Source organism: Caretta caretta, chromosome 10 (genome assembly GCF_965140235.1).
Source record: "Caretta caretta isolate rCarCar2 chromosome 10, rCarCar1.hap1, whole genome shotgun sequence".
NCBI classification, from domain to species: domain Eukaryota; kingdom Metazoa; phylum Chordata; order Testudines; family Cheloniidae; genus Caretta; species Caretta caretta.
Window position 1 is genome coordinate 74,151,133 of NC_134215.1, and position 25,035 is coordinate 74,176,167.

Below are 25,035 nucleotides of genomic sequence, written 5' to 3' on the forward strand. Positions count from 1 at the left end.
AGTTAGAATAGCCTTGAGGCTGCTCTCTTCTGTGCCAAAGTGGCCCACTGGCCAGCCTCAGCACAAGGGCAGTGCGAAGGTGATCGAAAGCATTTTTGCCTCCCCTCTCTCCTTAAATTTTATACCAAACTGAGCTTGGATGCAGCAATGAAGCAGGCCCATCATGTGTAAGTGAACAAATGGAGCTCACTTTATAAAACTAGGGGCCAGATTTTTGTTTACATTTAAGGCTGCTTTACAGTGTTCCAGCAGCATAAGGGGCCTTGCAGTAGATGCAAATGTAATTTTTAAATGTACAAATGCAAATCAGGCACTCGGGCTCTTAAGATTAAAATTTTAGATGAACCATTGCTATTGGTGCTTCATTTTCTAGAAAGCACTCTGTGTTAAATACAGAATGATATATGACTGTGAATGCTGCTTGGAAGCCCACTTGACCTCTCAGTCTGGGTACTTTACACAGTAATCATCTGCTGCATAAATTATGGGAGTGAAGATAATTATTTAGTTCCTTGCACTTCTGAAAAAAAAAATCACTACAATGTTTTCTTTGCAGAGTGCAACATTTCAGAGACAACCAGGAAGCAGGCTGAGAGCATCATTGTGTTCCCATGATGCTGAAAGACCCATATGGATATATGATTCCAAAGACTGAAGAATGAAGAATTACAGGCACTCATTCCAAAATTATCTCTGGTAAGTGAATGGAGGGGCACAATATTTCTGTTTAGTAAAACATAAAGCTCAACATTTTAGCTCAACAGCCAGACATAGGCACCCAAATCCAGATTTAAGGGGAGATTTTCAAAGGAAGGCACAAATGGAAGTTAAGCACCCAACTCCCACTGAAAATCAATGGTCAGCTAACTGCCCTGTGAAAATTTCCCATTTAGCTACCTAAAAAGGATCCTGATTTTCAGAGGTGCTGGAGTTAGCTGCCTAAATTAGGACATTTGGATTTGAAAATTTTGGTCCGAGGATTTGGGTCTGCATATACAATATTGCTATGAATCTCAGCTCTCTCTAGACAAAAGTAGTCAACTAGCCTAACAAGCTAGTGATTTAGCTAATTAGCTAAAGCCAATCCACTCTCATCTGCTAGCCACTCTATCCTGTGCTGTCCACTGTCCTCTTTCCTCTTTTCAGGGGAGTGCCCATCCCTTCCATAATGCAGCTTCAGAGTTTTCTTCGTGGGAGTGTGCAGGGGATGGAAACATTCAGGGTAGGAGTTGGGACCAGAGGATCACCACTCTGTCTTCCTTTCACTGTAGGGCTGAAATAAGCCCCACTGAGCTGGGGAGATGCCATGTAGCATTCTGCACAGGAATGATCATATATGGTATGGCATTAGGAACTGTAGGCAAAAGATAGGAATCCAGCTAATGCTGAACATGGATAGGTGAATTGGTTCTACTCTGAGAAAAAGGGGAAAAAATAGGTGACTAAAAATTGAGACACAATACGTCTCTAGAGCTTTGAAAAACGTTCACTTAACCTCCTGTCCCTCTGCACCTCCTGCTGTTAGACGGAAGCTATTCTCACATTCTTATTGATCTGGCTGAAACTCAGCCTATATTAGAAATCTTACAGGAAGGTCTGATCTTGTTCATTTTCCCAAATACCCAGGCCAAAGATGTCTGAATAAGCATCAAATAAGCACTCAAACTTTTATATGTGTACTGGGATGGAATCTTGGAGCCTCTTAAAGTTTATTCATCAGCTGTTTCCAAATCTTATTCGTCTGACTCTGTTCATTTAGTAAAAGTCATGATGTATCCAATCCTAAGGTTCTTGAATGCTTTCTTATCCTCCCATTGAGTGTTAACGGGATTCATATTGATTCACTGAGGGGAGATTATGGTCCTTAGTGTCTGTTTCATTCTTACATATTAGCCAAACATGCAATATGTGGAAGGTCAATACCTCATCCATATACCGCCCCCTCTTTTTTTTCCCACTAGCTTAGTTCTTAGCTGTAGGAAATGTGTCTCTAAGATAGCAGCCAACCACAACAGAGGCTGTTAAAATAGGCTCCAGCTACCGGCAGTGAAAAGGAACCCTTCAAAAGCTAATTTTCACACAGAGATTGGCTCCTGTTCTTCTTAAACACATAAAAACAGAATGATAAAAAGTTAGACAAATATTTGCACATATGGCTAATGAGAACACCTGGCAGAGCAGGTGAACAAGCTAGCGGGGAAGAGATGGATGGATGCAGTCTCATTGTACATACTGCATTCCAATCAACTCACCCTTCTACCGACAGCCCCATAGAAGGGTCTATTGAACCAATGCATGAAGGTGCTAGATCAACAGCCCTACAGACTGCAAGTTTTCTCTCCACCTAGCATCGGGGTAGGTACAGCAGCACCAGTGTATGCTTCCCCACCCCATTGTGATTTAGAGATCAGTTGAATCTCTATGTACATTCAGCCACTGGCACCATTGCTGAGGTTGCTAACAAGCTAGTGACGGCTTTGGGATATAGCCACTTGTCTCCTAGGACCTGGACTGGCACCACCAATTTATTTCACAGTCTACAAAACAACCATTACCTTGTAAAGAATTTCCTTTATTACTAGTGACTGGTGAATCTCGGAGGGGATTGCTTGGGAGAAGTACCAATTCAACCGCCAAACTGGATCTGAACTCTCTGATCCTCTTGAGTGTACAAAATTGGGCTGGAAATCTCATCAGATAAGGATTTACTGAGTGATTGGTTGGACTGATTACTCCCAGATGGGCTGGAATTACTGGTAGCACTGTCTTTCTTTTGCTATTTGGTGCTTTCACTTCTGGATCAGGCCCTTTCGAAGTACAGAGGTGACCTATATCTAATCCATCTATCCATCTATCTGATGCAAATGTCTTTTTATTGCATGAAGGGTTTGCCACAAAATTTGAGTTGTTTCTTATTTTACCTAAGCTGGCTTTCCCGTTCCTAGTTATTTCTGACATGGGGACAAATTCAGCCTTCTTGTAAGCAAGCACAACTCCCACGGACTGAAGTGGCACTTGAAGACCCCATATATGTCACTAACACTTAAGCCTTAAAACTCTGAAAGGTAAGTATATGGGCTGTTTCCAGTTACCTCTCATTTTTGCCAGTATTAGCTAGGTTTTTTTAGGTGTCACTATAGGTCTTCAGGAGTGATGTGAATGAGCACAGGCCTGGTGGACCAACTGAGAGAAGTTGTTCCACGAATAGTAGGTGGCAAGGAAGAAAACATAGAGGTGGTTGTAGAAGAAGTAGACACATGAGACAACAAGGCTACCAGCATTGGCAGAGTGTGGTGGCAAGGACTGAAAGGGAGGGAAGGGCTAAGTTGTATAAGGCTTTGAATGTGAGGACAAGGAACTTGAACTTGATGCACTGGAGGAGCGGAGGGCCAGTGGGAGGAGTCAAAGAAGGGAACGGTTTTGTGAGGAAGATGATCTTAATGGCAATATTTTGTATAAACTGGAGTGGAGTATCAGGGCGGTTAGAGAGGAGGAGATTACATAAATTGTTAGGCTTGTAAAGCCTAAGTGTAACTTACAGGGAAAAAAATAAGCTCCGCTACTATGAAGCTGAGATGTGTCCTTGAGTGACAGCCAACTTTGATGACACAACATCTTCATTCAGGTTCACTACTGATTAGGAAGAGAGGAATTACCATCTGAGTACAAATCAATGGTCCATCTAGTTCTTTAGCCTGTCTCTTGACAGTGGCAATTTTGAACGATGAGAATTGAAGATTACTAAACTGTGGAGTAGTCTCCCAAGGGAAGTGGTGGAAATCCCATGTTAGGGAACTTTTACAACTAGACCAGACAAAACACTAGAAAATGTACTGCACCCGTAGAAAGCAATTCTGCATCAGCAGGGAGATGGATTGAATGATCTAATATGGCTCTACCATCTGTAATGCCTGTGATTCTTTGATCACTTCTGGCTGCGGCAACATGGAGAGTAAATACAGTACACAACAGCTTCATCAACTATCTTGGTATGTCTGTAACAGTAACATGAGTAAATTGGGCAGACAGATTCCAAAATGAAATATATTTCACTCTACTGTTCTAAATCCATCTTTTCAAACTGGCTGCGGTACAGCATATTACACTGAGCTCTACAGTGGAGCAGGCTGTCGTAGTTATGTGTAAGGTCTGTTATTAGTGAAGAATTATCACCATTATTCAGCTAACCCTTTCGCTGTAAACAGTTAGTGTTTCCTGACAGAGTGACATGTTTTTGATTCATACAAAGGCCAGACCAACCATCTATATCTTCCATGCATTTTAAGGTTAACCATTTGGAACAATTTGCAAACGTAGACCATAAAAACTGAAGAAATCGCAACTTGTGATGTAACTATGATTTGGGAGAGAGAATAGAAACACACACTTGATTTGCACACATAGGTCAAACTACCACTGAGTAACCACTGCTGCTCCAGTATTCTGTATGGAGGAAACTTTAGCATTGCAATTATACAGGATTATGGGCTATGTGCAAAGATTTTACTCTGAATGAGGAGGTTCCAAAACTTCTACCCTGGCACTGTTCAGTTGCAGAAGAGAGCATTTCACATGGAGCTAGACAGATGCTTTTATAGCATATTTATTTTATTTTTCCTTAATTTTTCTTTTTAAAATTTTTTATGACCTTCCTTGTTCTTAACATTCCTGGTGTAAACTCCTACGTTCCCAAGCTTATTTTCTCACTGCTCCTCAGTCCCTCCCCATCCCTGTTGTGACCATTCTATGACCTTCCTTAACTCTCTTCATTAAGTGCTTTTCTGTTTGCGGTATATGTAGTATAAAATCTGTGATGCCGGCTAGATCTTATTTAGAGATGTTCTGGGACAGAGAGAGGTGGGCCTCAAATTGAATTCCAGATAAACTTCCCCCTGCCAAACTCTGGGAAAATTCAAATCAGGATTCAGATCCAGAGCTACCCTTCATGACATAGACCTGCATCAATAATGAACAAAATCAGAAATTTGAACCAAAACAGATGAACATTAGATTTGGAACTAATTCCAGTTCAGATCCAAATTCCATGACTTGGGTCCATCTCCAGTGTGCATCTATATAGAACAGAGTGCATACGAGTCATACAGCAGAGTTGGTCAAATTATATAAAAGGCAATTCATAGAATTCTTTTCTAAATGAAGTAAAATGTTGAGTTTGCATATTATTAATTACTTGTGAGTATTTATCAGATTGCTAGCATTCATGAAAATACATTATGCATCCAAAAATTCACCCGAAACAGTAAATTAGCTCTTTAGTCTTCTTCATTCATTATTCTCCTGTTTAATAAATTGAATCATCCAGAGGCAAGAAAAAAGATAACATGAACAATCACACACCCTAACGGACCTGAACAGTTTGCAAATAAACCATAGGCTGATATTTGTTTGGCAAACAAACAAACAAAAAAGAAGAAAGAAAAAGATGAATACTTATGAATAGAGTTGATTGGAAATTTTCTGTCTAACCATCTTTTACAATGGAAAATGAAAAACATTTTCATGACAATATTTGCAAATTTTTTCTCCCCATTTTTGGACTATCTTTACTTACGAATTTGTGAACTGACAAGAAGTTTAAATGTGCAACAAATATTATGGTCAATCAATAATTCAACTTGGTATATTTTACTTTTATATATAATAATTTCTTTAAAAAGCATTGGCCACTAATATTGTCATTGTAATGTCCCTGAACACCCCGAATTCTAGTTTTACTTACACCTGTAAATCAAGAATGACTCAAAGGAGTTATACCTGTGTAAACCCAATGATATAATCCTCTATACTACTGTTATGGATGTAATACCAATGTTTAATAAGCAAGCACAGATATTTACATAATGTCTCTCTTGTAATTGGATTGTCCATAAATGAATCCACAATTGCAATGAACAAACCTTTGGTGTGAGACAGAGGTGGAATAGGATGTGACAGTTGTAGAAGTCCAGAAGATTTTCTGTTACATGTAGGTTTTCGTATTAGACAGGATGTGTGCAGAGAGACTTGCACTATAATCTAGCCGAAAAAACCTAAATGTTGTGACATTAGCAAGAAGCTTATAATTAAAGTGTGTTGCCATTTCACCATGCTTTCATTTATAGGAGAAAGAGCAAATTCTATTCTGTGTGAACTTTAGATACATCCAACTTTTTTCTTTGTTCTTTTCTTTAAAGCTTTGCAACAAATGCATCCCCATATGCTTATATTAGTTAATCTAGTATTAAACATATTGGCTGTGCAAAATGTTGGCATGCATTAATAAATGTTTTCATTTTTTTTTAATTCTTTTTTTTTTCTTTAGATTCCTCCTTTGACTACACAAGCAACAGCTGTCTAGCTTCCTGTTCAGTACTGGATCTAATGCCTCTACAGAAATCTAGGTCAAAACACTTGGAATGCATGAATATCAAACAGAGTTTTCAAAACAGCAAATGAATACATCTTTAACTGGTGACATTTTCCTGTAGCATATGGCTGCAAGCTCAGGGGACTGCATGCTTTTTTGATGAATATCTTCCATCAAAAACTAAGGAATGGCAGTGGGCTTATATCACCTTCTGTTTTGCCTTATGAAATGATAATGCAAACTCATAGATAGGTACCACTATCATAAGCCTTTTACTTTTTGTCTAATCTGAAAGCAGTACAAGGCCTACTGGTAAAGCAACTAACTCTCAGGTATGAAAATAGCTGTCCAAGTTGCACTTTTGTAAAGCAGTTGCCCATATCATGGAGGGCATGAGTTTAGCTACATTTTCATATTTGTTGAAAGCAGTAAGATGCAGAACAAGGAAGCAAACACAAATAAGTTAAAAGGGTTTGTGGCAGCATTACAGTATACAAAACACTTCAGCAAAACAGGGACTTTCTATACCAAAAGTAAGATTAATACATTGCAATTTGCCAGTGTAGACAATTAAGCAAAGTTGTATGTCTTGCAATGATGGAAAACAGAAAATAAAAGAATAGGATGGAATAAAAATGGGGATTTAAACAGAAAAAAAAAATCAAAACCAAAAATCATTAAAGTGCACTAGAAAACTGGTCTGAAAACTGGTCTATCCATTGTTACTTCGAATGCATTGGCCTAAGGGGAAAGGGTATTCATGTATCGGTGCTAAAGACAAGAACTGGTTGAATAATGGAAAACATTATCTGCAAATAATCCACTTGCTGATAAATAGAAAAAAACTGAGACTAATTTATTTGATGAATATTATTAAACCATCTGTACGGCTACTTGAGTAATGAATAAAATGTATTCACTGATAATGTGTTAATTACTGATGGAGGTGGGAAATCATCTTATAAAATATTCTCAAACTAGTCCGATAAAATATTCCCTAAGAACAAGGCCCCGGTTCAGCAATGGACTTAATCATGTGCCTAACTTTAAGCATATGAGTTGTCCCATTGACTTTAATGGGATGATTCACATGCTTAAAGTTAGGCATGCATTGCTGAACTAGGGCTTGATTCTGATCTCAATTATCTGAGGGGTGAAATCTTGACTCCATTGAGGTCAATGGCAAAACTTCAACTGACTTCAGTGGGGTGAGGATTACACTCTCACCCACAGATCCCCACCCCCCAGCAGTCAGTAGAGTTATTCTCGATTTATGATCGTGTAACTGACATCAGAATCTAACTCACTGATGGCCCTGTGAGAATGTGAACTCTACTGCTCCAGGATTGGTAGAAGATGCCTGTATAAGGCAGCCCCAGTACTCCCTGAATGCTAGGTGTATGCAGGGCAGCAACAGCGGTTGCTCCTTCCAAAAAATATAGCCATATCTTCCTGCTGTCTGTGAGCCCTGTGGAAGTGGATCTTGGCTGTGGCCAAGCTCCCAGCCCCATCCAGATATGCCCCTGGTTGTCCCCCACTACTTGTTCCCCCAAAGCTGCAGCTAGTAATACATAATAGGAATGGTTAATAATGATGCTCATCTCACAGTCTCCCTTTCACTCCACTCTTCCCATATTAAAAAGTAAAATAAAATAGAACGATGAGCTCCCCAATCCACCAAGCCCAGCCCACAGCTCCAGCTAAAGCCTGAGGAAATAGATGAGCCCAAGCACATGCCCTGAAGGTCAACAAACCTGAGCCAAGGAGAGAAAAGAATTCCAGAGTTGGAAGCCTTTCTCTGAGAACACCTTGACCCCAGCTCCCAGATACACATATCTAGGGATGGATAGCACAAGCCTCACAGCTGATCTCTAATGTCAGATTAAAGCATGGAGGGAGAAGCAGAAAACCGAAGCAAAGAATTTTCAGGTGCACTGCTCTCATTCTCTGACTTTAAATGGGAATGAGGCACGCACACATTCTGATTTAGTTAAGGCTTATTTCACGACCTAAGGTATTAGAATGAATCATTACAATGTTTCTTCGATGTGTGGTAAGTACAATGCCTTTTCCTAAGGGTCTATAAAAAGGGAAATTGACTTCCCTTAAATAGCTGTATTAACCAAAGTGAAACGGCTAGGATGTACCTGTCGGGGCCACCTATGGTGTGATGATCTATCTAGCGATCTAATCTTCTTTCTTCCACTGCTAGTACCAGAGCACTAATTTTAGGGACACTTGGACCATTTCTGGTGGGCACGGTATCATTATAATCAATACCATAAGGTAATAAACAAGTTTTAAAAGAGGTTTTAAACATATGATCCATTGAAAGAGGATTTCCCTGAACGATGAAGATGGAGGTATTATAATGCAATGTTAGCATCTCCACTATTTTTATTCACATACTATGCATTTTCATTGTGTTTGTGACAAACCCATGAACACACTAAGCAAAGATGAGAGATTCGTGTGAACCAGCATTTTTCATCTGAACACCTTGAAACTTTGGGTAGGCTCAAACTCAAACTCAAACTCTGGATCTTCATTAGCATTTTGCTTCTGGCCAAATCAAAACACCAGAGCTAAACAACTTGGAACTCAAATTGATTTAGAAGTTTAACCAGCTCTGGATCCGTGTTTAGATCCCCTACAATGGGGCATATTAAAAAAAAAAAGATCAAAACACCATTTCAGAGTCTAGATTTACAGTTTGTTGTTAGGCCCATTCTCAGAAGAGACTTAATCAGACGAAAGAAACAAATGACTTCAGAAATGGTTTGCATTGTTCGTAGATTTATAATCTTATTTAATTGTTGATGTCTTAGATGTTCACATTGGGTATGAAGAACTTCAAGGAAATCCTCAACCTCCTAACAGTATGGTCAGCTCTGCCCATGAGTCCTGGATGTAAGATGAACCCGGCCCTCATAAAGTTAACAGCAAGAGAGCATTCTGTGATACATGGTGATAGGTGATATTGTTTCCAGTATTCCAGATTTTAACACGTGTTCCTCACTTAATTGGTCATTTCCACATTATCAATGTGATGAACGGTGGGATTTTAACTAGATCTGGATGAATTTTTTTTGAGTGAAAAGTATTTTAACTGAAAAATGGCTTTTTTAATAGGGAAAAAAATCACAAAAGATTGATTTTTAAAAATTGGGGGAGGGATCTGAATTTTTTGCAACATTTTAAAATCAAAATGGCTCTCAGAATGCTTGATTTACCAAAATGAAGCAGTTTGGGGTTGGTGGTTTTTTTTTTCATTGTTCAAAAAAACCTGTCAAACAAAAAAGTCACAAATCATTTTCTTATTATTTCAATAAGGCGTTTGATATAAATTTTGGTGAAAAAATGAAAGGTGGGTCACTGCAAAATGGACAGTTGCAAAACATTTTGTAACGTTTCCCCTCCGCCCCTCCAGTTTCTACCAGTTCTAAGTGTTGTCTTCTATTAAACTTCAATACTCTCTATTTTAAATACTTTTTTTTTTTTTTGTCACACAGGTGGAACTTCATAAAACTCCGCTCTAGCAGGGAGTGATGGACACCAAACTTCCCGATCTTCACACTGGAGACCAATTTAGCTGTTAAGAAAGTGAGGGTCTCATAGCAGAGTATCCTAAACACAGGCTGCCAATTGGGCTAAATAACACCACAGGTTTTAGAGCTGGATGAAGAACATTTCATTTTGATAATTCTGATGTGTCAAGTTAGACACAGGTAACATTTTCCCCCAGTTGGAGAGAGATTACGAGTTCTTCCATTGTTGACAAGTTTAATTAAATACACTGTCCCTCAATCCATCAAAATAAAAGGCCAGATGCATGCAGCTACACCAGTTTACACCAGATGAGAATTTGGCCCAAACTTTTCAAGTATGTCCACTTAAGTGAAAGAATGAAGATCTGGTGTTTTTCAGGCAGAGAAAGATGGTTTTGTGGAGGAAAGCTGCCAAAACAACAAATGTTTGTTCTGGGCATATTAACCCCAAAGCCCTGATTTGTCCTGGGTGGGAAGGACTGTGTGGAATTTCATTAGTTTGGAAGTGGAAAGTTGTTTTCTCTGACAGTGCCAGACAAATTGTTAAACCTTCACCCTCTGTCCCCTCTCCCTCAGTTGAAATGCAGGGCCACCTAACTGACTTGCTGTGCACATATTGCAGTAGTTGGCCTGGGAAGGGAAAGCACTTGCTAAAGAGAGAGGGGGCAGTAATATCTGAGCTATGGTCGCAAAGCTCTTTTATGTTGATGGCTTATTTTATTTTTTCTTAAATCAACATTAAGAAGGAAAAGTTGAGATATTAATTACCCGTTTACTGCCAATGTAGCGGAAAATGTAATTTGTAGTCCACTTGCAAAAAGAAGAAGAAAGAAAAAAGCTTGCTTAATTTATGAACTCAAATTATTCAAATAACATTTTGAATTTGATTATTCGTATAATTGAAATGTTGCTCTTACAGTCTGAATTGCTTCTGTGAGTTACAATATCAGCAACAGTTAACTAAGAGCTCTCTGTGGAAATGATCACAAGTATGAACAGGAAAGGAAGAGTGACTAGGCCAGTGCATTGAATTTACCTGGGGAAATGTGCCAGATACAGTGTCAATGTTTAATTTGAATTCATGGTACCTACTGTCTCCAGTACCTCTGTGGACACAAAGCTGTAGATACTGGCCTATATTTCCAGCTAGGTTAAGAGCCATCAATTGCTTTGTATCTCTGAAACGAGTTACAAGCACAAATCAGAACATTGCCTGTGTCTGTAACTAGCTGGCAGTGCCTTTGATCAGGTAATTGGGGGCAAGTGCACAGATCTGTACTTCAGTTCAAATGCAGGTGGAGATTTCGGACCTGAGCATGTACTCAGATTGACACAGACCGACCCCTGTGCCCATGTGGAATCCCACTGAAGTCTGAGCTGTGCAGATCCGATTATAGTTTCAGTGCTTTGTGGGCATGAATGCACCTACAAAAATGAGGCCACCATTTTGAAAATGTGTCCATAGCCTTCCCCCAACAATTTCCCTAGCACTGCTAATGGCACCAAATTAAAATAATTGTGTAAATTTTTTTATACCACATGATAAATCACTAATGGTGATACTATTGCTGTTGTTAGCAAGGCTCCAGTTTTGAGGTTCAGCTGTTTGGATGCCAATCTGACGTCTATTCACATCTATCTGAAACCTTTGCTAAATGTTCTGTAACCTAGCATAGGCATGGAGCACTTTCCATTCCTTACTCTGAAGAAAACATATTGTGTTGGAGATTTGAACTGAGAACAGGAATCCAGTGTCAGACATCAGTGAAATAAATTGCCTGGTCTCCCCTCTCCTTGGCACGTCATTAAAAATCACACCGAATCCAGGTAGGGAGTTAGAGGACACAGGCTACATCTATTCAGTAGATTCTCCATTTTACTATACAAAAATACAGCACTGTAACAGGGTGTGCTCAGCACTGTGGTGCCTCCTGCTGGCTGATGTGGGGAATTAGCTCTGCATATTAGTGCACCCTCTTTGGTTGGTGCCTTGCCACCATCATTCCTTCTCTAGGACCCAGGTCTCTCCAAAGACTGCAGTGTCCTCTTCAGTGACACAGACCTCCAGTCATGTCACACACTGTTTTCCCCCCTTCCGGGGGACCTGCAGTCTGCTGTTCAGCCACTTCACTTAGTGGCTATGGCAGCGAATTGTCTGGCCACTTCCTCATGGTCCCAGCATCCTCTTTTGCCTTTGCCTCAGGGCGTCAGCCTGCAAACCCCAGCAGCCAGCCAGGAGCTGTCTCTTGCTCCCCTGGTTTCTGCTCATAATTAGGGTAAATTTGTAGCCCAATTGTCACAAGCCACCCTCTCTCTCCCAGTCCCAGTTCCTCATCTCACTGCATTCCAGTCTGGTAGCTTCCTCTTTCTCGCCCTTGCTTCTTGGTGCTAGCAGGGGGAGTACTGAAAGCAGAGGAGACACAGTCTTTCTGTTCTCAGTTTCTGGGCCCAGTGACACAGTAGGCCCTGGCAGACAGGAGGAGCAATTACTGGAAAGAAGAATAATCAGTCCAGATGGAATCTTCAGAAAATTTAGCTGCCAAACTCTAACAGCTCTCTAGTGGGCATGTGCAAACTGTGATTTTTAGAGGCTCATTATTTGGCCAAATTTGGGCAGATTTTCAGATGAAAGTCAAAAGACACATTCCTGATATTAGAACAATACTCCCTACTCCTATCCCTCTCCTGGCCAATTGTCAAGTCCCTGCTCCACCCAAAGCATGGAGATGAAAAAGCTACTCAGTGAAAAGTTTATAGTAATTTTTTAACATGGGCAAAACAACATAGTTTCTCTGAATTCATTCACAGAGATGACTGATTTTTTTTTTTTTTGCTGGAAAGAAAGAAAGAAAGAAAGAAAGAAATCAGCCCAAAATAGAAACATCCAGCACAGAAAATTTCAGCTCAAACAGTTAACGTCTGGCGAAGTTCTAAGCGACTGAAAACAGAGTATTGCAATGGAAAGTGCTGGGAAACCTTAGTTATAGGTGTCACTATCTATGCTAATAATATAATATAATATAATATAGTTTCAAAGTTTTCATAAATGTTTGCTAGCCCAGGCACGTAATCCACTAGCTCACCTCTTATCATGATGATGATACTGAAAAATCTAATGAAAATGTACTTATCCAACCAAAAACAATTGGGGTGGGTTTTTCAAAGGGAGTAAGGTGGCCATGTCACATTGAATTTGAGTGCCTCACTTCTTTAGGATCTGAAAATCCCAGCCTTAATCAGAAGCGTGAAATAAAATGAGTTAGAAAGATTTTCTTTTTTAATGGTGGATGGTCTTTGCATATTTCGGTGGCACTGGGTATTCAGCTTATCTCTGAAGCACTTCACCCTCACTGATAGGCAGCCAATTGAACAGAGAGCCAAACTGGAGAGACAGAGCGCCCAGCAACATAGAGACCCCATTAACAATTCCAGAGCTGGAGGCCTGAGTGTCAGCTGGGAACAAGGCGCTGACTGTTTGCCTGCGGCCCCATTCTTGTGTTACTGGGTAAAATAAAAGTTCTTTTATCTGAGAAACTTTTTACAATAAAACAACTCTCAGTCATTCACGAGTCAGAGGCGAAGAGAAAAGGGGCTCAGTGTAAAGTGCTGTAAACTGGCACATTGTTTCCAGTCATTTTCTCACTATTCACATACTGGAGGGTGTGGGGGGGAGGGGAGGAGGGGGAAGTATGAGAAAGGATGGGGGCGAGTCAGGAAAGAGGAGGCTAGTCATAGTAACTTTTGACAGAAATGTCGGATGATCATGGCCATTGAAGAGGCCTGATCTTTGCCTGCGAAATCTGCAGTTGAACTCCTGACCATACATTTCCCCCCTGCTTTATCTCTCCTCCGTCTCCCAACCCTGTTCACTTTCATCTGCTAGGGTGGCATAGAAAACAGAGTTCTCTCAGACCCCAGAAGTTATGTTGGAGTGATTCAAGCACTGGCCCCTGGGTGCCGGGAAGTGATGGACCTCTCTGCCCTGTCCTCATTTCACATCTGGTGTTTTCTTTTTAATGGACCCATTTAGCAACTCAATTAGCTCAAACACTGCAAGGTGAAGATGGTCTGACTCCAGCACATGCCACCTTATGGTTCTGAATACCAACCGCATAATAGATAAGAACCAGGCTTTGAGTCTAATGGTACCTATCATTCAAGAGTCTCCCAGAGCTTCACAAACATTCCTGATCCAAGTCGGGCTCCTGAGTATTACTGCAATACAAATAATATATAATAATAAATATTTATTAATTAAAGAATTAATTAATCAGACTCATGAAGGAGGCATAATCATCCCAATTTTACAGATGTGAAAAAGAAGGCACAAACAGATATTGTAATTTGTATCATCTGAGTAAGTGGTGGAGCTTAGAGGAGAACCCAGGAGTCCTGTCTCATTGTACTACTGTGCAAGCCATTAGCTAATGCCATCTTCCAAACTCGAAAGGAGAGTTTCCTCCAGGAGACTTTCAGACCCTTGGGGAGCCTTTGCAACAGGCAAGCCCCTGTAAGAGGGAATGGGCCAGATCCACAGCTGCACTGAAACCAGTGGATCTCCATCTGAGGATCTGGAATATTTCAGCAGTACTTCTTGGTGCAATGTTATAGGATTTTTTTTTTTTTAATACAGAAAACTGCTTGTAGAAAACAATACAACTGACAAGCTGAATGCAAAGGAAAATTAGAATGAGGTCAAAGAAATGGGAAGACTGTGCCTGGAATACTGGTGGGGAGGGGGGAGAAAATGATGGCACAGCATTAGCTTGGGGATTTATCGTCACATATTAGAATAGAGTCCTCACTGAATGCCCATTGCTCAAGCCAGACTCTGTTGTTTATGGCTTGAGTTACCATGAGATTTTAATTCACTAGAGGGAGCTGTGGGTAAGAGTGATGCTGTTCCAGCTGAGGGACGATTGATTGCTTACATTCAGCCCCCACAGCCTGAAAGATGTTCCCTATTTATTTTATTCAGGTGTTTGTTGTAATATGTTCCAGAGTTGCCAAGTCATTTTTTCCACGAGTGTAAGTGCTTTTCATTCCTTGCTCACCTACGGGATATGATCAATCCCCAGAGCACTCTAGTATTCCACTCGATTGTAGATTGTAGACCCTCCCCCTGCCTAGTGCCCAATCTGGTTTCATGATAGCTGTATGTTTTACACCTGAGACTGCTCAATATTTTATATTTTACAGTTTTTACTTGTACTGTTTCCTATTTAAATATGACATTGAACTGGATCAGAACTCTTACCTGGATCTTAGATCAAGCCCATCTCCAGTTTCACTGGCAAGCTTCTTCATTGCTGATTGGTATACGAGTATCAAAACAGTATAGAAAATGTTTTAGCCTCATGTCTGTAATGAATCTATGACTGCATGGTCACTGGTTATACCACACACATGCAGCAGGAGAAGTAGACTGCAAGACAAAAAGTGTCTCACTGTCTCTCTCAACACCTAAAAGACCCTTGAACTGAAGTAGAATCTATGTGGTTCAGTGATATTAAAGCTTATCTTTCTTGCAGGGCAGTGTTTGGAGGACAAAAAAAAAAGTCCAAATACAGAGGCAGAACTGATTCCTTCAAGAGGATAGTAGTACCTATGCACACCAGCTTGTGAGTTATATATTGGGCAATCACAAGACAAACTATGTTGCAACAAGATGGCTGACACTTCTGGGAAGGCTAGTCAGGAGTACCCCAACATAACTGAAAGCTTTATTCTGAAAACAATTCTGCAGATCATATTTGGCAGGGGCCATTTCTCAAGAGCTGACCTTTCAAAGCTCTCCACTCAGCAAAAGTGGTCTTTGTGGTATTTTTGGGCCTGAGATGAGATGGCCAGATTTCTGAAGCTAGAGTCAGGCTGAGCTGATTCACCATTGCTTTTTCATTACTTCCCGGTTCATCTTCCTTTGTTTGCATTATGTCTATAGAGATGGCAAGATCTCTGGGGGCATGGGGCATCTCTTTATGTAAGTATTTAAATAACCTACTACACTGTTTTGACTGTACTTACATTAAACCACTATCAGTACCAACAGTTTGGCATTAATGTCATTATCATTGTGTGCATACTTCCTGCTCCCCATTGGGTCCAGTCATCTCCTTGTAGCATGGCAGAAATGACTGAGAAGTTCACCACTGACCTGCATAGTGGCAGGTAGAATAAATGCTTCATTTTACAAGACACAAGATGACTGTCCGTGTAGCCATAACGGTGCTTTTCCATCCTAGCAATTAAATGGACACAAACCGGGAAATTTCAGTTTAAAGATGAAATTCCATAGTGAGCTTCCTGTCTTGCTCTTAGACACTAAATGAGCTCGCAAGTAAGTGATGTGTGCTCCAAGATCCCTAGGCAGCAGCATATGGGTTCTGTAATATGTGATATCCCAGCTGGGGTGTGGGTGGGAGGGGACATGTACTCTTAAAAACTGTAGGAGGAAGGCTAGAGATGGTTCCCTGCAGTAGCTCTATAATGAAGCAAAGATGGAGTTGCTTTAGGGCTGATCCTTACTGACTATTAGAAGAAAGAAAAGAAGGACTTGTGGCACCTTAGAGACTAACAAATTTCTTTCTTTCTGTGATACTGTGTTCTAAAGGATAGCAGGGGTTTGAACTGCCTCCTACCATTACCCTAGTCAACAACCTCTTGCTTGTGTGAATTATAAGTAAGCTTTATGACCATAAGCACTAGATTTCAATGTATTAAGCATGGCAGGCAGTGGGTGAACATCCGCAGGGACTTATTGAGTCTAATTTTGTGCCATTACAATGATTACCGCTATTGTTATTAATTATCATTATTATTATTATTTTATTTTATTTTGTGCTACCCAGCCCTGATGCCAACAGGCTTTTACAAAAAAGACAAACAGGAGATTTGAAAGACAATTTGAAATTAGCATGCAGCCTTTTGAAAACTCTGTGAAAAGTTATGGCCCCATTAATGCAATGTTGTGTGAAAAATCTCTCAAGAGCATTTGTCTTGCATGAAATCATGCAGAACACAAAGGAGGTTCAGAGTGATAAAGGTGCAGAGAGTGAATCAAAACCACATGAGGCCAGCTCACTGAGGTCTCAAGAAGTAGGATCTAAAGATTTTCAGGGCTAACCATACATCTATCTAAGTATCTGTATGGCTATATATTATGAAGCCTTTGGCATACTGTTTTATTACAAGTATTTGTTATAAATGGTTTTGTTGCTGTTTCAACATGTAGAAAACATACTTTCCACACATGTATTGCATATACAAGCAATATGATCTAGTGGATTGAATCTGAGGGTAGACACTGGGAATTCCTGTGTTCTACTCTTGCCTTTGCCATTCATTTACTAGCTGGTGTGGGGAGACTGTTTTACCTCAATTGCGTCATCTGTAGGGATAATGGACCCAGTTCAGCAAATCATAGGCTTGCATCCCATTGACTTTCAATAAATAATGAATGCCACATGCATTTCGTATGTAATGAAATGTCCTCAGCATATGGCGACTGATTAATTTTGTCTGTGCACCGTGCTCTTTCTCCACTATTTAGAACAAGAGAAAATAACTATGCAAACTTTTCCATTTAAGTCTGAGCTACACTAGGTCTGGATGGAACTTTACGACAGAATTCTTGCCAGCAGCACAACTTCAGGGTTTCAGGAACTCATAAAACACAGTTGCTTTTTCACCTCATATTTTTCATGAAAATGAAGGCAGTCAGATTTTGGAGAGGAAAACCCCACAATTTTCTGTTCTGAAATTCTGGTTTTGCTTGACAGATGGGGATACGTTCTTGTCCCCATCACAAGACTCTCCATCACAGCGGGCATTGATTGTTGGTGGTCTCACTGGAGAGGCTGAGGACTGAATGAGACATGAAGATTGAACATCCCTCTCATGCATAGTGATGGCCCCTCCTGCTTAGGTTGGGAAGCTTGCATGGCTGCCGTCTAGGCTGTACGTGTTCTCTGGGTAAATTGAGGTCTTTAGTATAAGTCCAAAATAGAGCAAGAGAACACTTTTCACTAGTGTTAGGGTCACACACACACACAAACAGAGAAATATTGTGTCATTTTTACCAGGCAAGGTGTCAATGAAATGTATATTGGTGACCCTATTCTGTGTCCTCAAGTTTCTTTTTCTTTTTCAAAGTGGGTTTCACATCTCCCCCGCTACCATTCTCTTCCTCCACTGAAATCTGAACTCACAGGGATTGTTCTTCAGTTAAAAGGAGTCTGGAAATCACCTTCCTTTAACAGGTTTCAGAGTAACAGCCGTGTTAGTCTGTATTCGCAAAAAGAAAAGGAGTACTTGTGGCACCTTAGAGACTAACCAATTTATTTGAGCATAAGCTTTCGTGCATCCGATGAAGTGAGCTGTAGCTCACGAAATCTTATGCTCAAATAAATTGGTTAGTCTCTAAGGTGCCACAAGTCCTCCTTTTCTTCTTCCCTTAACAGGTCTTTTGACTCTTGTCGGTGCTTGTTAACGTCTTTAGGTTGAATAACAACAACAAGAAACAAAACAAAACAAAAATCAACCCCCCAAGCCTTTGAATAAAGTCATAACGCCTTGTGTACGGTTTTACTTGTAAAAGCTGTACAGCTGTATAATTACCCCAACTCTGGCGCCAGGCAGGGAAAGTTAGTGACATGTTGAGTGAAACGCTACACTGTGTTAATAATGGTTTTGAAAGAAATCAGAAAAGTTAATCATGTGTGGACACAGGGTTAAGAAGCAATGTAACAGACTATTAAGTTTAATATAGATATGTGATATAAGCATATGCAGACAGCCATTAGCATAAATTCATGTTACAGAAGAGTAGTGCGGCATACCACACGATGGATTTATAGTGTGTGCGGTGGGCAGGGTGGGCATCAAATCGAGGGAGAAGTGGGTCAAAGAATTCATAGATAAGTCTTGAGTCAGACTGGCAGAACCAGGGCACATTTAGGAAGACTGTCTTCAAATGATGATGTTGTCTCTGAGTGGTTATATATCATATGACAGTCACATTGCCTGGCTGCTGTTTTCTATGGGCTAGGGAAGGAAAAAATAAAAGTCTAATGCACAGGCAAGGAGTGTTTCTTTGCATGCCTACTGAACTCCAGGGTCCCACATGTTCAGATGAACTCTTTGACCTAATTCTCTAATGGAGATACTACTCAATTCTGCAGTGGCAAAAGTCACGAGCTACTGAGCATGGGTCAGAATGGCATAACAAAGCCCGTTTTCTTTTTTTCACCTGATACCAGGCTTCTTCACTCTTTTAGTTCTGCCAGGTTCTTGAGAGAGCTGAGCAAAAGCTCCATAATGAAATCAGTGATCTTTTTGTGTCTTTTTCTCTTTTGTGGACTGTCCAATTTATCCATTATTCAAAATTAATCGATGGAAGTTCCCCCAGGTTGTTAACTTTGTGGCTTTCCAGCTGAAATTTGAATTTTGGAATCCAAACTCTGTGGCTTAGTGGTGATTAGGGTGCATGGTATCATTTCTCTTCCTTGATTGTGTGGATATACATTTAAAGTCATCTGACTATATGTGGTTACAATTTGCAGCATACCTGTGAGTAAAATTTGAATGCACGAAAGTTCCTAGAAAACAGACACAAAAGAGTTTCAAAGTGAGCCCATTCCACTTGATGAGCAGTACATTACTTGGTGTGAAGCCGCATAAAAAATCATTGGGGCTACTGGGTTTTCTTGAAAAAACTTCTGCACCCTCCTACCCCCCCCCAGATCCAGTTGTTGGGGCAACCCAGAGTAATAGATAAAAGGCTGCAATTTGACTTTCAACAATATCCAGACCCTCGAGGCAACTATTTGTACTGGATCATTTGCCCTTCATAATCCCAGAAAGGGGCTTTAAAGTCAAGAAGCTGCCTTCATTTCTATGCCATTCACAGTAGAGCCAGGCCAAAATTTTCAGACCAAATACTTTTCCATGAGAACATGTTGATTGGATGGAATTGACACGTTCCATGGGGTCATGTTGATTTCGCTGAAACTTTTGACGGAAAGCAGGCAGACAGGTAAGCTGGCTAATGAGCCTGCCTGGTTCCCTGCCAGTCCAGGCTCCCCTGGCTCTCTAGGTGGGTGCTTACCCAGCTGCCCAACTCCCCAAGCAGATGGCACTCTGGGGAGTTGGGGCGCACAAGAAGCAGCTGCCTGGGGCACTGTGCAACCAGAAGCAAGCCCCAACTTTCAGTTTGGTTCTGCTGAAATTTTTCCTCCCATGAAAAAATCTTGATTTTTCAAACTTCCCATCCCAATTTAGGATGTTTTTCCCACCAAAACCAAAATTTTTCTGTTGTGGAGAAGTTCTATTTCCCCGCCAGCTCTAATTTAGAGCACAGAACAACAACAACAATGCCAGCAAAACAGCAGGCCTGATTCATAAATAAACCATTCATTTAAAACAACAGACCCCAAAGATATTGTTAGAAGTTGCCCTGTTACACATGCTACTTATTTCATGCTACGTTTTATTTATACACCAGCAACCCCCCTTAAATGTCTTCATTTTGTTTTTCTATTGGGAATTTCCATAGCAGCATGATCACCATGTAACTGGGGTTACATCTGGAAAAATAGACTTTCTCCTTAGCTTTAAGAACCCTTGAGATTCAAGTGAGAGCTGGCCCCAGCCTACAAAGTTCCAGTCTTGTCTCAAATTTGATGTGTTTGGATCCAGGATTTTGGTTCAGCGCCTTACAGAAATAGATCTGGATCTGAACTGCCCCCAAATTTAAGGGTGATCAGCTTTGTGGATTTTGGGTTGGGAGTGACTCTTGTTCAGGTAGTTTATGTAATCCTTCAGATTTAAGCGGGGGGGGGGGGGGTCTTACCAGGGCCAAAGCTCTGAACAGCTTGAAGTCTACCCCCATTCTTTTTAATACATTATTTTACTTGAATCCTTTTGAGGAATGCAGTTCTTTTGAGGCATGTTGTTCTTGCCAGTGCTGCACTAGGGTTCTGTTTTGTTTTCTTCAGGGTGGAATTTATAACACTATTCTTCAGAAGGAAAAGAAAACCACACAAACTTGAAGAACACCAATCACGGACTGCACCAAATTGGATTTTTGCTGTTTGCACTTTGATGGCAAAGAGCAGTATGTTTGTGTGGCTTGCATTGCTTATGCCTGGAAGATCACTGACCAGGAGACCACTTGAGACCAGTGCTGAGCTGCTGAATGGAATGTAATATGCTGCAGATGATAACATCACAAACGTGAGGCGGGACATGGGTGTCACTGATAATCCTCAGGGCTGAGGTGACACACAGCAAAGAAAGAAACTTTGCAAAGTTCCTTTCTCTTCTGGAGAAGGCAGGAAGAAGGAAAGAGGAATGACAATATTTGTTCCAGAATCCTCAACAAAGGAGGAGCAAAGAGATCAAGCAGAAATATTACCAAATATACCATGCATACTGTATGTATTGGACTGAATGTACTGTGCACATAATGTATATGTTCTTACCTCTTGGTACAGTTAGTTGTGCTGATATTTAGAATACTTCCATTTCTTCGCTGCTACCTATTAGCTTATTATTGAGTGCTGAATAGCTCTTCATCTTTCTTGTACATTGATCTATTTTCTCAAAATTAATTTAAAAAGAAATTCAGTTGGAAAATAAAGAGGATTTTTAACCACGACTGTAGAGGGGAGGTTAGATATTGTCTTTTACCTTCTTTCTCTTGCTGACCAGCTGAGCCGACTGAGCTATATTGCCAGGCTAGACCCTGCCCCCCCCCCCATATAAAATAAATCCCTCCCATCACAGTTATTAACATTCCAATTCATCACAGTGATCATTTTAAAAACATCAGCTCCTTCAGCACTGATGGAAATTATTCTAACATTTCATTTCAATAAAATCCCACACTCATCCTCTGTGTATAAGCAATCAATGGGTTAAGTTAGATCACTAACGTATGTTCCGTGACCCCAGAATGCTTCATCAAATGTACTCATTACCGAGTAAGCAAGTGAATGAGTAGTTGTGAGCCGCAGTTTAAGCGCTGATGGGATTGTGTGTGATCCCCAACGTGGCCGAGGTATTTAAATTTTGATTTTTGTAATGGGCTTTGACATGTTTCATTTCCTCCGTGGGAGCACTCAAGACCTCTGAAAGTAAATGTTGCTAAAAAGTCATCAAGGCAGAATATTAAAATGCCATCAAATGAAAATTTCACTAATGCAATCCGGCTAGGGCTTCAGGTACCAGAACGAAAAGGGGAGTGTCAAAGGTCCCGCTTCTTTTAGTGAAACATTATTTGTTCCTCTTCACTGACTGTTTCTCCAAATAAATTATTTAAAGTCTTATTTCTTTTTTCTCCTGGGACCTTTAAAGTTCAGCTACGCTTAAGGGGAGGAGTACGGAGCGGGAGGGAGCAGGGAAGAGGTGTCATATCTAGAAATGTAACAAATCATTGCCCATGCACTAAATGTGTCTAAAGAGATGGTGGTCATTTGGTGGATATCTATGGCCCTGATCCTATGACGGGATCTGCATGGGCATAATCCTGCAGTGGCAGTCCAAGGAGGAGCAGGGGCCACTGTGCATGCATCTCATTGCAGAATCAGGAGCTGGCCCTGCAAGGCTCTGAGCACATTCCCTTCCCATTGACTGGAAACTGAGTGTACTCAGCAACTTAGAGGAATCTCTCTGTACCCTGCAGGATTCATGTCCTTTCTTTAGCAACAAGGGGCTGCTGTCAACTTCTTTTGCCCATTCCCTACTGAAATGATAAGCAACAAGCATTTGAAAGGAGTAATGATAAGCAACAAGCATTCAGAAAGGAGTAATGAGGTGGCAGGAAAGCAATGAGATTGTAGTACTGGGAAGCGGGGGTAGAGAGCTTTCTTCTGAATGGAAAGCAGAAAGGAAAGAAACAAAAGGGTGCTGTGTTTGGAATAAAAGGATTCAGCTCTGATTTCACTTCCACAGATTTTACACCAGTGTAACTCCCTGCCTGTGTTATGCCTTATTTACACTGATATAAGACAGGAGAAAACTTGGGTCCATTCTACTTGAGTCTGGAGACCAATCAGTAAAATAACAATTGCTTTATTAAGAAAAGCTTAATTCAGCTGAGTTTCGTTGAAACTTCATGAGCAGAATGAAGCAGAAAGGTCCTGGCCTGTTGCAGAACTCTGTCTTGTATGACTCTCACTGGAAGATATTATATCAGTGGACTCGGTTAATGGATCACAGGATGGGAGCCTGGTATCATCAGGCCTAACTCTGATTGGCTGAATATACACAGAAGGCTTGACTCAGTCAAGCTTCTAAGAGTTACTTAATTCATTTATGGCTGTTGCATACACCACCAGACAGAATGCAGGCTTCACCAAGGTGGTGAATAACTTTTCATGAAAGGTTGCAAAGTAACAGAGGTTCCAACTGATATTGGCTGCACAGCCAAAAGATTCTGTATAGCCCATCTAGAGGGATTTTTGCAGTGAGTGAAATGAATGAGAGTTTTCCTCTCCTGTACATTAATACATATATAATTCAATCTGTTCTTATTAACACAAACTGAAAGACACACTGGAATATTCTTCCCAACTCCTCCTCCTCCTCCCGCCCCTCATCCCTCCCCAAACCATACCCAATCTCATTTCAATCCCCTTCTACCTGCCATTGACATTGTGCTGTCTGATTTCATGGGGGATGGAAATGGTATTTCAGGTAATTATCTACCGGAGACTGAGCCAGGGGCTTAGGTGAGCTCCAAAAATTAAACAGGGGGGAAAAAAAAAACCTTTCCAAAAATCAAAATGGATTAGTTAGAAAACAGTGAGCCTTTTCTGGGAAACCCTCCGAAAACCAAACCACCTGGCTAAGCAATCAGAGGTTTGGGCTTCTTGCCACCCAGGGAGTATTTGAGTTTACAAAGCATATACAAATGCCGTTCACTTTTGGGGGATTTTGCAAACACCTGATCTGTGAGCCATCTGCCAAAATTTTGACTCAGATGCATTTCAACTCAATTGGGATTAGGGTGAGTGATCCAGAAATGTGCATTTCAATCTGAATATTGTGGGTCATGTCCCAGGACATTGGTTACCTTGTGTACTGTGGTATTCAATATGCAAATGTGATGCAGCATGAAGTGATCCAAAAGAAAGATGTGAGAGAGAGAGGAGAAAAAACAGGGCAATATGTCAGGGAAGGATAGGAAGCTGCAGTCAGGGGAAGGGATGGGAAAGAGAGGTTGGGGCAAAGCTGTAGTAGGAAATAGAAGATGTATCAGAGCATAATGCAGTGTATTAAATAGAAAAAAAGAGGGGATGGCAGGAAAAAGCTAGGACGAGAGGATCAGGAGAAGAAAAGTACACCCTGCTGGAATAAGAACAGGAGTACTTGTGGCACCTTAGAGACTAACAAATTTATTTGCGCATAAGCTTTCATGGGCTACAGCTCACTTCATCAGATGCATAGAATGGAACATATAGTAAGACGATATATATACATACAGAGAATATGAAAAGGTGGAAGTAGTCACACCAACTCTAAAAGGCTAATTAATTAAGATAAGCTATTATCAGCAGGAGAAAAAAGACTTTTGTAGTGATAATAAAGATGGCCCATTTCAGACAGTTGACAAGAAGGTGTGAGGATACTTAACATGGGGTAATAGATTCAATTTGTGTAATGATCCAGCCACCCCCAGGCTCTATTCAAGCCCAAGTTAATGGAATCTAGTTTGCAAATTAATTCCAGTTCAGCAGTTTCCCGTTGGAGTCTGTTTTTGAAGCTTTTCTGTTGCAAAATTGCCATCTTTAAGTCTGTTACTGAGTGACCAGAGAGGCTGAAGTGTTATCCTACTGGTTTTTGAATGTTATGATTCCTGATGTCAGATTTGTGTCCATTTATTCTTTTGCATAGAGACTGTCCAGTCTGGCCATGTGAGGGATAGGAATCCAAGCCAAAGCCCACTGAAGTCAATGGAAGTCTTTCCATTAACACTGAGGATTTGAATCAGGCCCCAAATGAAAAAAATATTCATTGCATTTACACATAATTCTGTCATCAATTTTCCACCTTCAGGTATCTCACAAACCCTGGTTTTCCAAACTCCAGCTTAACTGAAACTCTACATTAGCTGAAGTT